Below are 14,350 nucleotides of genomic sequence, written 5' to 3'. Positions count from 1 at the left end.
GAGAGGGAGTCGTTAAGAGACGGGGTTATTTTTATATAATCTTTCATCTGTACTGGTCTTGGCAGAGAATTAGAAGCGATTTATGAGATAAACAACCTTCCAATCAACAGATACTTGGACACTTGCCCGGAACGTGAAGCTGACCACTAGTCTCAGCTTCAGAGGGTCTGTATCCGTTCTTCTGTACTCCTTCACTTCGTGTTACCTACGCTCGAGAAGTAACTGAGTTGATGTTTATACCCCACATTACTTAATTAAAGGCAAGTGGTCTTCTGAAATGTTGTGCCGTGTAGTCAGGTAGAAGTTTACCGATGCTTCAGAGGTTCTTGCTGCCTCCATTATCAGAACTATGAGTAACAGCCGTCACCGTGAGAAGCTTAAATCTCGTCTGGTAGCTATATGTACCACTTTGGATTTCAGTAACTCTGTATTTTGCCCACAGAGGGTATGTGTTGGTTTCGTTATGGTCTTCAGAAGAAGCAGGTATTATTATCCTATACAAGCTCTCTTCTCTTAGGGTAGGAAATTATTTTATAAATATTATTTAGACAAACTTTATGCTTCCCAAATCTACAGCTGATTATTAGTTACTGAATATTTGAAAACAAAATTTTTACGCAATTTTTACTAATTGTGTTCTCTTTAAAACAAAGTGATGATGTTAAACTTGAGGAATCCGCACATCCGCGGGCTCTGCACCCCAGATCATTATCTTGGTTGATTGCGAAGAGCCCTCTTTGTTGCCCGATATACCCACATGGCTGTTTCTTAGAACATCTTAAATGCAAATGTAACAAATATGTAATGCATCATAATAAACTAAGTATTTGCCTTCACAGCAAACTTACGCTATTCTCAGTACCTCATTTGCTCATTTGATTTATTCAGGGCTTGGCTAGGTAGTAGGCGTCTGAGAAGAAGCTTAATTTCAGGGAGAGCCAAAACTCAGAATACAATCTCAGGGTTGTACAGTGTCTCTTGAGTAACCATTATTTTCAATTAAATGCGTAGTTTCGATTCTTAGCCCTGATTGTGGAGGCAGTAAACACCTCTGAAACGTCGGTCAACTTCTACCGGACATTGCAGCAACCCAGCGGACAGTCATCTTCATGCCGTTGTGGAAACCTGAGATCTCACCAAGTTTCTAAAGATTTGGATGTCTGTCATGCCCTTTCTCGGTGTAGAATACTGTGCTGGTATCGTCCTGAAAGAACCGAATATAACCCTGAATGCCTCAAAGAAGATGCACCAAGATCAAAATCTGTCGCTAGACAGCGCTTTTGTGGTTGGAATTTCCTATGTATTTTAGGCTGCGATAGGACGTTCTCTAAAGTTTTTGAACTTCCCTATAAATACGTACTATAGTTTATAAAATATTCGTCTGAATAAGTTATAATAATTTGTTTTCAAGTTTATTTTACTCAAAGTAGCCTGGATTTAACATGACATAGGCTATATAAAAGTTCGCAAAGTCCTACAAGCATTTGTGGACCATCCTTGACACTACCTCGTGCCCTGATGATGGAGGCAGCAAGAACCTCCGAAACGTCTGTGAACTTATGCCAAACTGCACTGCGCATTGACCCAGGAGACAGGACCAAACAGTGTATAAAGCATGTTGGCATAGAAACGACATTAACTGCATATATACAGTTGTTGTTATTATTATTTTTTATTCGCACGTTAAATTCCGCGTCTAAAATTTAGGCTCACAAAATGGATATGTAGACCGGTCTGTTGTAACAGATCGCACCTAACACTGCAGTGTTATATAATATATATGTAAGGGATCTATGTGAGGAGTTTTAGAATTACAATTTTCCTCATATTTGCTACGAAAAAAATTGTGTTCATTTCAGAAAATTTATGTGTTTTAATATCGTGGTCCGATTGTGCGGTTATTAGAGAAGGGATGGGGTGCGGAAAGGGGTGAGAGATTTTGTCTCCAACAGAGGGAACTATATCTACCGCCTCTTTTGTATGGATATTGGAATCTGTCCGCCATTGTGGAACTAAAGCTTCCTTCGCTGCGCTGATGGAGGACATTTCTTTCATTTCAGGAAATTTGTCCCATTCATATTAATTATACGTGTCATTATTTTTTCAGTCGCTTGGTAATATCACCAGTTCACTTCGCTCAGATTGTTGTGTTATATCACCAAATAAATAATACAAGCAATTACGTTCTTAGAAGTACCGCGTATTACAATCAGATTTTTTTCATTTGTGTTTTATTACGTATTCTGATTTAGAAGTAAGTTATTTCATCATGAAAGCATTTATTATAAAATAGACAAATAATGAAATAATGAAGCGGTAGATTGTTATCTGCGCTGTTAGACACGTTTCTATTTTGTGACCCCGATATAATCGTCCTGAACACACTCGTTTTGAAGCAATTTGCGACGTCATACTCAGTATCCAAGACACGATACGTTGCGATTTTGAAGCTTGGTTGGTTCTGCGTACAGAACGTCTTCGATTTAGATATAATTGGCAGGGAAATTCCGGGCTCTGACTCGCTGCCGATTTGCGCTCAGGGAAAAAAGAATACAGTTCGTCTGGTCGTAGGTAAGTGTAACACAAAGTTGAATAATTTTTCATTATTAATTATTGTCTGTCCCTTCGCCTTCCATACTGAACTTTATCGGACACGTGCTCAGGAAAGCGGGAATCGGGCTCCGTGATACAAATGGTCATTGAGTAACCGCGGACTTTGTTATTCGTTAATATATTAAAATTTTGCTATTTCTGAAACTATTCTCTGAATGAGTTTTTGTACAGACCTAGACAGTTATATTTCTATATGTAGTTTGATTTTCTTTCTTTGTCAGCAAATTTTAAATAATACTCTACCTCCATTCTGAGTATTTTAAGATTCCTCTGGCGTTGTCATAACGTATTTATTAAAACGCGAAAGAAAGATGAAACGCAAGATTCAAGTTGCAAGTACTTCCCTCGTGTCTTCTATTCTGAAGTGCGGTTTCTTTCATGTTCTATCATGTTTCATCTTCCCTTTCCTATTTCTGCCTTTTGTTGTAGAAGAAATATTTGTGTTTAACTGATCTTCAGCGTACGTACGTAAACACTAGGGAGTAACTTAAAACTTGACAGTCACGTTGGAGTAAGTGAACTGCGTATGATTTAGTGTCTGTCAGAATTACTGCAGACGCGTAAATAGTTTTTCCGAATTTTCTTTCAAACTCTGCAGGAAGTGGTAAGATAATGCCACTGCGCTTTCCTTGGCATTACCCGTATTAACACGTACTGTTTAAAGTACAGTGGTAACTGTATGCCCCAACTGCTTCAAAAATCAAAAACTCTTCATTTTGTTTTTATGTGTTTCGTATGATTCTCGTTGTAAACAGCGATTATTTCATAAATCCATTCTGCAAGAAATGATTTCTCCTTTGACCGGTCTGCGTAGATGTTAATGCTAAATAAGTGTAACTCTATAAGAACGTAATTTTGGTTTTGAAAGTGTGTTTGATTTATTGTTCGCCGCAACTCGATAACGTGGCTTTGTCTACACATCTTTAAATTTTTATTTATTACTCTGACATGCATTATTAATAAGAAAAATTTAATGATGTTACTAGACGCAGTTTCATTTACAGGTAGAGTTTAATATTTGGTTTGCTTTATACAAGATTAGGCAGTTTAATGAACTCAATAGGTTTTAATTACGCCCTAATTTCTTGTGCAGTAATTAACGCAACAGATACGCGTTATTTCAATCCATTAACGATCTAAAAAGGGGATTTAATACAGAGCAGTAGAACACAACTGTTATTAATGTGCTTATAGCCTATCCTCCCATTTTACAGAAACCACAACAAGCCCTGTCATTAATTATTACCCATATTTTTATAGCTTTAAATTCTTCTAATAAATGTATACATTATGCTGTTCCAATAAAGGTTTTAAAATACAATATAACATCCTGTTCCAACAAAAATATTAAAACGAAAGTAATTTAGGGAATAAAGGCGGTAACATTCCAACCATGATTATTTGTATTATTTTCACAGAGGGAGGGATATCACAGCAGTTAAAGGCTTCTGTTATAGATAGATAAAAATAATTTATTTTACTGTATTTATCACTTACAATCATGTATAGATGAAGACACGTCAGGTATTCCACAGATATATCAAGATTTTATTCTATTTACCACTGGGATCACTGAGAGGAATTCGATGACTTTCCAGGTGCTTTACAGTGTATTTTTAAGCTTTAATCGAAAAGCTGGAAAGTACGGTATTGGTGTCAAGAATTAATATAGTATCAAGGTTGAGGTAAGGCTGAGAGCGCTGTGTTAATTTTCGCAGCTTTGGGGAATCCCTCCCCCACTCGCCTTCAGTTTTGCTAGAGGTACTTTGAGTTGCCAGATCGTAAACATATTTGCGCTTACCGATGCAGAGTATTTTTTTTTTCCAGACTGTAAAGTTCTTTGTTCGACATGTTTAGTACAGTCTTTCGTAAGTCGTAGGGTACTGAATCGAATTTATTTTGAGTGTGAGAAGGGGAGGAGACTTTCCCAACAGGGTGGAAATGGAATTTCCACTCATAATTAGGATATTCGAGATCAATTCGCCATAAAATATTCAACTTATATAAAACGCATTGTTATAATAAGGGAGTAAATTATGCAAAATTTAGTAGGCTTTTTTTTTTAGCAGAACACTTCTTTTAATTGTATCTTTTGGTATTATTTCAGTAAGTCTGCAATTACACAGAGTTTTTCCTGGAATTTCTGAAGAAAACTACATATCTGTTTACGCAGAATAGATTCTGAAATTATATCATCGCCCTGATAATGGAGGCAGCAAGGGCTTCCGAAACGTTGTTAAATTTTTGCCAAACTGCATGGCGCTACGACCAAGACGGCAGGTATCGTCGGACTCACTGCCGTGAAATCCTCAAATCCTACTTGTTCCAAACAGTAAACAGAGCAACAATATTTTAGTCCTGAACAAATGCTGAATTAGGCGAGATTTAAAAACAGAATATGTGTTGAGTGCTGTGTTGTGTTATTGTTTTTTTTAAAATTGCCTTTCGTTTCGTGTGCCTGCAGCGGAAATACGTGTACCTGTAATTTATTATCGGGAGCCATTTTCAATACAACTGTATCATCGAAACAATATCATTCACTAGGTTTTTTCCGCAAATGAAAATCTTTCTTTAAGCTCCATGTCAAACGTTTTATTTATGACGAGTATAAATTATTTCGCTGTTGCCCCCTTTTACTGATTACTATGACAAAACTGACGTAGGATAAAATCCTCCTATCATTGTGTTCTAAATTACTGTAATCGGAACTTCCTGATCATATGAACTCCGTTGACACTGAGGTATTTGTGAATGTTTTTCAAATGAGGTGACTTGTTAGGTCCTGTCTATATGGTATTAAATACAGTTCACACATTCCAAATGCAGAAAAGCGACAAATTAATATTGTATAGTGTTAAAAATATTGATGAACCGTCATTAATGGACTGACATTGAATTAATTTAGATACTGATTAGTAACTTCGAAAGAAATGAAGTGCATTTGAAATGCAACAGCTTCTCTTATAATGTTCTCATAATTATCCCGGGGAATTGCTTTTTGCGCTCAGTGATGATAACTTTTAGAATAATACTAGAACCCTGTTAGACGGAAGAGTATAAATTACACCACACTAACAGCAGAGTTCACTAATTATATATACTTCGCGTCATGAAACAGAAGCAAAGTCATAAAATGTTGTAATCGTGGTCAAACTTATCTCATATTTGTCAACCAGTTCATTCGCTGCCCCACTTAATGGTACCTGAACCTTGTCGTGGTGGTGGGGCTCGAGTACCTCAGTGACCCCAAGAGTTACTGGTAGGGCCTCCCTAGCCAGAATGGTCGAGGGGGAGAGGTCAGACTAAGACAGGTACCCTGGTCCTCCAGGTTGGGGGTTGGTCGCAAGGCTAACAACCTTGCACCTTAAAAAAAAGATGTTTCGAAACCTCGATTAAAGCCTCGGACAGACGGACCTAACAGAGGACCGAATGGAAGAGGAGAATTGAGGAGGCCATGGACCGAATACGGACCAGAGAGCCATAGAAGGAGAAGAGAAGTTTATTCGCTGCAGACTCCTTACGATGTGCACCAAACCTTTTGCTGTGTTTCCTTAAAAGTCATGGATTTTTTTTTTCCAGATGGTAAATGTATTAACAGTTTAAAAGAAACACGCACGCACATCTTACATCTCTCAATGAACGTTTGTATTTGGGAGACGTTCAGCCTGTCAGAATTATCTTCGATACAGTTTTAACTTCTAAATAATTTGATGTCTGATGTTAATTTTCCCAGCGTCTTTTGTTTCACTGTCTTTGCAATTTCAGGAGCGGTTTCAGCTTTACCACCTGTAAGCCATAAGTTATTACACATTTTTCGAAGGGAATAAACTGGTACAATTCACAAGATAATCATCTGTGCAAATAAAAATTAGCAAAACATCTGTCAGTTTGTTAACAACAAGAGTGGAGTCGGTTTCCAAAACGCCATAGAGGCCTATGTGACATAACATCGGAAAATGCACAAAATAGTTTTGGTATAATGAGTCAGCCGTTGTCAAATTGCTTTTAAAATCGCTTTTCTCGGCTCTTGCCTTTCTGTGCTCCATACCGTGAGGGGGAAAAGAGAAAACAAGAGCGCTCAAGCCATGAGCAAGTCTGTGCTTCTAAGTTTCGTTCCAGCTGCTTGTCCATGATTGATGGCTCTGCGTTCCCACTTCTGCGGCACTTAACAGGATAAGGAGATGCAATTTTCGTCAGATATCAAAAGATTTGACTAAGTCTATACACATGTACGTACAACGCTTTTTTCAGCCGGTACGTGTCGGCATGGATACCGACAAACAATTGCTGCGTGCCGGTAAACTTATCAAAAGTCGCGGGCATCTGCCTATGAAATGCAACCTTGAGGTTAAAGCCGCGTGTAAAACGAGGAGGAATGTGTGTCTCAGTGTCTCAACAGTTTGAGGATTGGCACACAATCTCCTTCCCGTGACCTTACGAAATGGCAGTTACTTTCAAATTGGCAACTGAAATAATTTCAAAATTTTCAAAAAGTCTGCTTTTTCACGTTTTATCTTTTTATTACAGTCTCGTTAAACATGGCTTTAGGAAAAGTTTTGTGTGTGTGTGTGTATATATATATATATATATTAAACTGGCCAAAAAAAATTCTGCATTTTAAGGGATGTATCTCAGACTCTCACGTTAAATTTATTTAAAACATAATTAAATCTTACCCTCCATCTACGTCCTTGTTTCCTAGTTTTCTGTTTTCTTGAATGAATTAGGTGCCATGGTCGAATAACATCGACTATCCTGGGTCATTCGTCGTCATTCTCAGTCCTCGAAAGTGAATGCTGTACCTTGGAATCGGCCACAACTATTCTCTCACAAATTTTTCCCCTTTCACCGACTATGATCAGTCACATTTTTGGAACCACAGAATCGCTTCACAGGATTCAACGTCTTTAAATAATCTAGATCCAAGGGTATGGTTCCAGTACATTTCACACTCACGTCTTATAAATTTTTCTTAGCTGAGTTTTGCTTAGATCTGAAAGCATGTTTTTGTTTATTCTTCGTTCTTCATGGAATTATCGGTCCCCCAATGCCTTCTGCTTCTTGTCCTTTGCAAATGTTACTGATGTGACGCTCTGCGCTGTGTTTAATTTCTCACACAGTTACAGTTATTCGCAATGTCGACTCTTTGGCAAAAGCAAGATGTAAATTTACAAAAGTTTTAATTCGTGTTCATCTCATTATGTACCCTTCAAATTCTTCTTTCATCATCTAAGAACATTTCCTTACCAGAGGTTTAATGAGATTGAGATTATAAGAATCTCTGTAGAGACGTAACTTAAAAACTGAATTGATTTGGAAATACAGAATTAAGTACCTAATCCATAGTCAGTGATTCTTATCTGCTTTATTTCTGTAAGTGGAAACCTCATTTTGTCATCGTCAGCTAAGTGTTTAAATTTCAGTGAAAAAGGATTACTAACCGCTGATTAAAGCGACCAATTAGCAGAAAGGTTGCTGAGTGCGAATCCTCGCCTACGTTTGGTCGGTTGAGGCGAAAGAAACGAGGAGAAAAAGAAGACGTAAAGCTGATGAGATTTTAGGAAGGCTGAAACGGGGATTTAGAGGCATCATCTACACGTAAACTACCAGACTCTCGTCTCAACGTATGGCTCTGTAGTCAGGATCTTGATAAAACCACGCCGACAAACTTGTTAACGCTGTCTCCACAAGAATACAATGGAACCAGTCCACATGCACTATCCGCGGAGGAAAGGTGGACTGTTCTATCTGTGTTCCTACGCTTTATTGTACAATGACTCATCTTTACCGTTTGTAAAGGTATTTCCAGTCTGATCACTCTTTGCCCTTGATGATGGAGGCAGAAAGCGCTTCTGAAAAGTCTGTAAACTTCTGTCGGAGGAGGCAGTCGTCTTCATAATCGACGCCGTGAAAACCTCAAATCTCAAATGTTATATGAGAACTAAGCACGATTACGTAAGAGAAGAATATACGTGAATCTCTTATTTGAAAATAAAATCTGCGAAATGGTGTCGAATGTTGTTCAAATTAAAAATCACGTGACTGTTAGCAACTTTGAATTAGGAGAGTCGGTTCACACTATTCTGTGTTAAATGAAGTGCGTTTACCGATTAAGTTGAAAGCCACTGTTACTAGCCGGCGCCATGCTGATATTTCGAAAGCTGATTCCATTGCTTCTTCGGAGTATTACTTGACTCTTATAAGGAAAACTTTCTAGCGCTTGGTGGTGAGTCATGTGGTTAGATCTGTGATTTGGAAAGTGACAGTTGTGTTATATAACGACAACGCTTAAAAAAATTAACGTATGAAAATAGCAATGCTGACGTTAAACTGAAAACAGGATTCTTTATTGCAAATTTTATCATCTGCATCACATTCCCTGATATGCCTGGAGAAGGTTCGACGCAAGGAATAAACTTTAAAATTCGGCCATGGATAGGTTACCGACTCCTTCATGACACTCAGCGGATATGCGAAATTGCATATAACCAGTTTCACCTGTATATGTAAAAGCTTGATCTAGATGTAAGGTATGTAACACCGCCTGCAATTTTAGCTAGATAACAACGTTTTAGAAGAACACGCTCAGCAATCAGGGTCATGTGTTCCTCCGAAACGTCGGTTTACCTACAAGTCCACGCCACATTGCAACCCAGAAGACTAGCTTGATGCACGCCCAGCGCTTGGACTGTTCTCCGTCTCTTTCGTTACTTTATTGTAACTCTTGCATTGTGCCATTAATTACACTCCTGCCTTATAATACTGTCGACTGAATCTCTCGAAATACTGTTTAACGGCGTACTTCACTCTATGCAGTCAGGATAAAAAAAGAACTGCACGTATTCTTGCGGACCAAAGAGATGAAACCAAATTCAGAAAAAAGACGAAGTATCACCTCTACAAACGAGTCGGCTGATGAAGTAGTTAAGACGAATTGAGTTATTGACGTCTTTTGCGCGCACCTGTTGAGATAAAATAATTTAAAAAAAATAGACTAACACGGGATCGCTTTTTGTCATTTCGTTGTGTGCTCAGTTTCTCATTCAGGTTAGTTTCGTTCGTTTCTAAAATGTTACTTGGTATCGCTACAAAGTGCTTCAGCTTACTCTATCTTTTACGTGAGTTTCGGGGCTACGTTTCAAGACATTATTTGTGTCCTTTGAGAGCGATTCGTTCTAGGATGTACTCAGAGGATTGCATTCAGTTTAATTTGAAATCAGTGAACAATTATTCCATCAGTAACACGAATTCGAAAGATCATTGCTAGTTAACCCTTTGCTCTTTGTGACGGTACAAACACAGAATGAATCTTAATAATTAGAAGAAATGTATGTACAAATTTGCGTCGCGGTCGGTTCAGTCTTTGTGATGTGGTGGTTTGGCTCTGAGACGGGTTTTCGTCCGACTATTGCGTATTCTCCTGTTAACATTAATTCCATCACATCCAAATTCAGTCATGTATCGCCTGAGAAATGGACAGTGAGCCAGTCAACGTCCAAATTTCATAGAGAAATAGTTTGAACTCAACGAAATGATAAAAAGAAATGAGCTCGAAATGTTCAATTACATAAATTTACACTGCGTTACAACCCAGAAGACCTCCATCGACATCTCTTATTGGGTCAGTATTACACATTTTTAAACGTTCGAAATCGTTTACATACAAATCATATTATATGTCTAAGAGTAATACCAGATTCCAAATTCCACTCCTAATGTCGTAAGAATCAAATATTTCGTGTGTGGCAGTATTTACAGTCTCACGCGTGTTTGTATTCATATGGAAACGTTCTGATCAAATGCTTGGCTATATGCCTACTGCTTAGAAAATTTAAGCAATCGCATCATATTTAAGCATTTCTCAAGATGCACAGTTTAATCCTCTTGCGAACAGTGTGTCTCGTTAAAAGTAGCTGTTGCCCACAGACGTCAGACGTGATTTATTAAGAGAGCGCATATTCATCAACTAGGAGGTAGCTGTTATGCCATTTTGAAATTGTAGGCCACAATTTAATAAAATATGATGTTGAAGCAAAGGAAATATTCGCAAACATTTGACAATTTGAATGAAACGCACCTGGGGATTATAAGCGTTGCTAAGCGAACAACGGTGTCTTTAATACAAAATTTTATTATAATTTATACTGCAAAAGTTCTGCAATGAAATCTTTAACCCTAAGTAACAACATGGTCTTTGATTAGATGCGTTATTAAAATTATGCTGTTGTATTTTATCTGCTGAGTTATGGGCGTATTTATTTGACAGCAGTAAATTAGGCTGCATGCAGTTTCAAGGCGGAGAGATTAGATTTAATAGGAAATAATCAACTCAGTACATCTTGTACCCTTCTTCTAATTACTTGATATTTTATTGTGTTTATGAACTGATCTCTCCATGTCTTGAGCATGGGAAATCAAATTACATTAAAGATTTGCTGTGGGAAATTGTAATTTTATCTGAAACGCACATAATTTCCTAACGATTTTTTCTAGTTTTGCTTTCGACATTTGCCTTCACACCCCTCTACTTCAAATAAAAAGCCTGCACAAGAAAAATTCTAGATAATAAAGAAGAGTCAAGAACATTACAGAAATTGTATTGCATGAAGTCTGGTTATCAGGCGTATAAGAATTGGTCTGATTAATTTTGATATAATTTTGCGAAATGTTCCTCCGTTAATCACAATGGCAAATGGAAACAAATAAAATGCTAAAATTTCTATTCTGAGCTGTAATTTTTAATGATTGCAGAATTTCTGTATTCTAACAGAATTTTAAAATTTAAAAACTAACATCTGTTGTCTTGTTTTGCAGCCTGGGAGAGGAGTGCGTCAGAGTCATCTTGATGCACAAGGACGTAAGTGTACTTTCGTTCTTTGTTTCTTTATTTGACTGTATTTATTTCTATTCTTCCCTTGTGTCTAACTTTCCTTTTTTCTTGTACATTTTTCGTGACCATTTCTTTCTGCTTCCATGAACCCGTGTTCCATCTCGTGGTTGTGTTTTCTCATTCCTGAGGTCTGGCTCCTCCCAACTCTCTCCGCCTCGTCTCCCCACCTTCCTGCGAAGATGGAAAGCGAATGCTATGAATTCTAATTTGTTCCTCGCGGAAGTTAAAAGTATTTTCCAGTGTCGCACTGTCCCACAATCATAATTTAAGTACTCTGTCGTTGTTCAATATCGTATATTTGGTTAAAAACGTATGTTGGTTGTCTCTAATTCAGAGATTATGTTCTTCAATCCTGCTTTTAATAACCAGAATCCGATACTGAGACAAGCGAACGTCGCTTTCAAGTAGGTAACAATCCCCCCAGACAATAACGTAATTTGCACGAAAACAGGACGCTCATTTCGGAGTATTTATGTGCCTGTCGCGCCATTATCCATTGTGTTTGCATTGTTTCCCAGTGTTACGTGCAGAAGTGAGACAGCATTTGCTGCTTATTTGTCATTCCAACAGTTAGCAGGATGAATATCGTGCCATACGATGTGCCGAAATTTCATTGACGAAATTTTGTCTCTCAAGTAACAAACAGTGATTATTTCCCTAAAGACCTTGATCTCTGCGTTTGAGAAACGTTGTGTTTTTTTCTGCAGTACGGACTTGACTTTTCTATGTTTATCTGTATGCGTTTCGTGCTTCAATTGTGGTTAATGATATACAATCATCGCATATCGTTAATCGCAGGGTTACCTCACTGTCTCATGTCAAACAGGAAGCCAGTATGATACCGCCCCCGAGTCAATGTTAGTTGTCCGCGCCCTAAGGCCCTCACGTGGCGTATAGACCAAACAGTAATTATTACTTTATTATAGATGGCTACTTACCCATGCCGTATTGTGTCGACTTCGCACTGCTCTTACACGAAGTAACACGTTGTTTAACCTGGGAGTATCTAAGGAAATCCATGAAATTTCTTACTGTCTTGTCTCTTGAGTAATGAAGATTGAATGATTAAGGTAACGAGGGAATGAAAGATTGAGGAAGGGAATTTTGCTGGTGCAGTAGATTGCCAGCTGCCTCTTCGGATGGCTCTGCTGCCTGGTTTTCTGTGGCAGGCTCTGATTGATGGCGGGGGTGTTAAGGCCTGATAGCTGCACGACGGCTGCCACTGGAATGGAAAGGAAAGGCGATCTGAGGCCCCCCCCCCCCTCCACTAAACCGCCATTTGTGTCCTGCTCTGTCTTTCCCCATCTCACTTGAGGAAGCCGCTGGGATAGGTTTGTCGTAACTTTCTTCAACATGAGTGTTTTTTCTCAATTCTCCGGTCTCTTGTCTTCTGTTCTGTCTGATGAGAGGACCTGCGCAGCGAACACTGAAAAGTCAGTTCTCCGTCTCTGTGGTCCCATGTTTTGCAGTGTGCAGAATTGAATTCTTAGAACTTGGGACTGGATTTTGTAAAAAAAATGTAATATTAGTTGTACACCCGTTCTGCATTGGACAGGTACTAGAGAAAATATGAGTCAAATGATTGTCCCCTTAATGGCGATGTTCTTCTGGATTTTGGCGCCGCGTAGTATGGCAGCGATTCGGATAAACATGCTGTATTTAGATATCTGTCTTCTGGGTTGTTGCGCTGTGTAGTCTGGTAGATGATTACCAACGTTTCAGAGGTCATACTGCCTCCGTCATCAGAGTATGAAGATTTCTATCTTCTGGGTTGTTGCGCTGTGTAGTCTGGTAGATGATTACCAACGTTTCAGAGGTCATACTGCCTCCGTCGTTAGGGAATTGTTGTCGAATGAGTAGGTAGTTTATAAAAGCAAGCAGATTTTTGTAAAAATATGTTAGAACAGTTGAAACACTTACTCGGTGTAATAAAAAGTAACGTTTAGTTTGCGAACTGGAGTATTAAGACATGATGTAGCAAAACTGGTTATTAACGTGAGGTGTTTTCCGTTTCTAAGGGAATCCGGTAACACGTGTGTCGATGGTTTATTTCTTCAATTTAGAGTGTACAAGAGACAGAATTTATATTTCGAGAAACTGACGTAAAATTAAACGAAGTGTTTGTTCCGCGCTACGTAGAGTTTGCACCCCAGAAATGTAGACAAAAAGGGAGATTATTCGAACAAGTGTGCGAAGTGTGGAAGGCTACGCGAATGGCATAGAAGTGGAAATGTATCTGATAGGATGGAGGGGTGTGGTCTCCACTCCACTCTTCGGCACCCTGACATTTTCGTATTAGAAGCCACCTTCCTTGTCATTTCTCCCTTCAAGACATTTCTTTCTCTTTTCCACTGAAACTACTCGCAAGTCACCACAGCTACTGAAGAACATCCCTCAAACAAGCCGGTCCTATCGGAAATCTAATCTAATACAGAGTGTCTGAAAATGTATCTGGTGATGACGCATCTACGCGACGGAAAGGTTGATAATTCGTGTCGACAGGCATTTCTGCATAAGAACTGATTCGTCCCCGTCATTTTGCCCTGATTCTGTACTCCATTGTAGTGATTTTGTTTCGCTTCGTTGCGGCTTGGTTTTATAGTGGGATAACAACCTATAAAACAGTATTATGCTCAGCGGTGTTAGCGCCACTGTTATGTGCACACACGCTGCTCAAACTGTGCGTATAAAGGATAAATTTATTTTGGACTTTAGTACTGGTCAGAGCATGCGCAGATCTTCCTCCTGCCCTTCTGTAAGATAAATGACGCGGACAAATTTGGTAAGCGAATTTAAATTTGTTTCGCTATAATCTCGGCTTTATCTGTAATTAAAATCGAACTTTCA

At 38.6% G+C, this 14,350-nt stretch overlaps 2 long non-coding RNA genes across 3 annotated transcripts in view; one reads left to right on the top strand and one right to left on the bottom strand.

Moving 5' to 3' along the window:
• Positions 1 to 14,350, top strand: part of LOC147872636 (uncharacterized) — a 225,448-nt gene that overhangs the window by 136,611 nt on the left and 74,487 nt on the right. For both annotated transcript variants that reach the window (XR_015537103.1, XR_015537102.1), the window contains exon 2: positions 11,428 to 11,470. This is a non-coding gene — a long non-coding RNA (uncharacterized LOC147872636). The remainder of the gene's footprint in view (positions 1 to 11,427; positions 11,471 to 14,350) is intronic.
• Positions 11,481 to 12,714, bottom strand: LOC147872637 (uncharacterized). Its single transcript, XR_015537107.1, has 2 exons — positions 12,442 to 12,714; positions 11,481 to 11,674 (listed from the first exon to the last, which is right to left on the bottom strand). It is a non-coding gene; the product is annotated as an uncharacterized LOC147872637 (long non-coding RNA).

The sequence above is a fragment of the Zootermopsis nevadensis genome, unplaced genomic scaffold (assembly GCF_977971745.1).
Source record: "Zootermopsis nevadensis isolate Lab colony 2312 unplaced genomic scaffold, Znev_1.0 Znev_ptg000025l, whole genome shotgun sequence".
Lineage (NCBI taxonomy): Eukaryota > Metazoa > Arthropoda > Insecta > Blattodea > Termopsidae > Zootermopsis > Zootermopsis nevadensis.
Note: the sequence above shows the minus strand (reverse complement) of the source record. Positions and strands in the feature narration are given on the sequence as shown.